Source organism: Aplysia californica, unplaced genomic scaffold, assembly GCF_000002075.1.
Source record: "Aplysia californica isolate F4 #8 unplaced genomic scaffold, AplCal3.0 scaffold00487, whole genome shotgun sequence".
NCBI lineage: Eukaryota > Metazoa > Mollusca > Gastropoda > Aplysiida > Aplysiidae > Aplysia > Aplysia californica.
This window is the reverse complement of record NW_004797757.1, coordinates 142995-145494: the sequence shown is the minus strand read 5'-3', so window position 1 is coordinate 145494 and position 2500 is coordinate 142995. Positions and strand designations below refer to the sequence as shown.

At 35.8% G+C, this 2500-nt stretch overlaps 1 protein-coding gene across 1 annotated transcript in view; it reads right to left on the bottom strand.

Annotated features, from left to right (window-relative positions):
• Positions 1-2500, bottom strand: part of LOC101857972 (focadhesin) — a gene marked incomplete at its 5' end in the record, with an annotated part of 114263 nt that overhangs the window by 74786 nt on the left and 36977 nt on the right.

Below are 2500 nucleotides of genomic sequence, written 5' to 3'. Positions count from 1 at the left end.
GACGGCCGTCTAAGACAATTTCGCCTGAATTTCTATGACCTTAAGAGCATGCACTATCAGAATACCACAGGGATACTATCAGAATATTGACTATGTATCTAGCTTGGGCACTATCATTGTTAATAATAGTTTTTCATTTATATCACATTATGCGGATGACAGTGGGTTTGTTTGTGAGTGTAAGCACATGATGTTATGAGTGAATGTGGAATGTGTGTAGGAGAGAACAAAAATAAATGTGTACGTGCGTGTGTGTAAACATTAAACCAAACATGCCAGGTCTGGACAATGAAGGTAACATTATCTTACCTAATGCATGATAATAATAATAATAATAATAATAATAATAAATAATAATAATAATAATAATAATAATAATAATAATAATAATAATAATAAAATAGTAATAATAACAATAATAATAATAATAAAAAGCTTAATTTAACTACTCCATTCGTTTTTTGGTAGAATCTAAGCGCACTTTAATCAAACTGCCATGACTTCTGAGCGAACTCTACCACGCTACCGCTGAAATAAACCTAGTACACGTAAATGCGAATCTGGGTCAAACGGTCATTTTCAAAGATTCGATTTTTGTGAAAATGCCCCACATCTTTAATTGTTTGGAATCGATATCTCTATAATCAACAAAATAAAAACACCACTGAGATTGGCAATATACCCTTACACGTTATTTTTCTGTTAGCGACAAACGTAATCTTCATAGGTGCTAGGTCTTCAACCCCAAGCGCAGAATAATTGCGAATGTATGCGACCCGCGTATAACTTTTACTTTTAAACTTTCCAAAATACCCGACAATAGTTTTATTGAGAGATCTCTTGAGAGATGGCGGCGCGTAACAATCTCGACAACTATTTCAGACATTTTATAGTTATTGCCATGACATAGGCAGAAACGCGCGCTCATATGACCTTAGCAGTTGCGAGCGCCGTAAAACCTTATACTACTACTACTACATAGGCAGAAACCTTTGACCTTAAATATATTCACGGCTTTAAACGCGAACTAGCAAGCTCATTTATGTATTAAAAAAGACACCACAAAACGTTTTCATTCGTTCAATGTAAATAAAAACAGGAAGGCCACCTGTATATCTGAGAAGAGCGAGACAAGTCTTTTTTTTGTTTGATCGTTCGAGTAAACAGAAGCACATTGACACAATAATAGTCATTTAGAGCTGGGAAAAAGTAAGAGACAGACAGAAAAAAGAAACAGAGGGGAAAGTAAAGAAGTATGACCTACCAGTGGCGCCCTCAAACCACCCACTTGGCCAGTTTTTCTTCTTCGTGCTTAAACATTATCTTAATAATATAATGTATCCCTTTCTGACTTTCCTTTCTCTACTGGCGGTTCATCCAATTAACCACATTTAACAATATCAATCGAGGTAATAATAAGGAGTACAGACGTAAATAACTCATAGCAATTACTTTTGCCGAATCCCGAAAGAAAAGCAAGATTGCCTGGTTTTCAGAGCACTAATTCTATATTGTCCAAATCTCAAGCCAATAAGCCAGCTCAAAGAAGGCATCAACCGCCACCTTCTGAATCGTGACATACACTACGTAGCTAATCCATAACTATTATCTTCGCTGAGCTCAGAAAGAAAAGTAGATTGCTTTACAGAGTATTAATTCCATATGCAGCATTATAATATTATTATTGTGTGCCAATAAGCTAGCTCAAAAGAAGGATTTCTCAAATAAAGCAAGAAATGGCGTCTTCTGAACAGCGAGAGGAACTACGTACATCTACTTTATCACATAAGCTCCATTCATAAGTATTCGAATAAGAACAATAATCAAAATGATGATAATCCAAGGTTATTTTCATTACTGACCTCAAATGACTGATTGTGTCTTCGACCTATTAAGAATATACATTCTCATAGCTGTTAACTTTTCATCCCTCCCACTCCTAAAGATAAAAAACAACAACAAAAGATATCAACCCCCACTTTCTACAGCATCAACAAATCTGCGAGGATAATTACTAGAAAAATAGAGAATGTGTATTTTCGAACATAAAAACGGACTTCCACACTCAGATCCTCAAAAACTTAATAAATGCGTTTTGTTTTTACCTAAATGTTGGCAGCAATCCATTCCATAAATACTACCATGGCAGAACCAAACTACCGTCACCACCACTACCACAACAACGACAACAACAAGTATGTTTTTGCTTTAGTAAGAGTAGTACAGCACTTGCAACCTACTTTGGTCAAAATATAACTGCCGGAAATAACAGCAGGTGTTACAAGAGAATAACAAACACAAAAAACAAGGACGGGAGATAAAGACGATAGATATTAACTGGAAAGAAAGGAGGGGCAAAGACTGGGTAGGCTTTATATCTTCCCTAACCATTTCTCTTCATTTGAGTTTTTTCTCAACACACACCTAACTTGATTGTAGCAATAAAAATCACACACACACACACACACACACACACACACACACACACACACACACACAC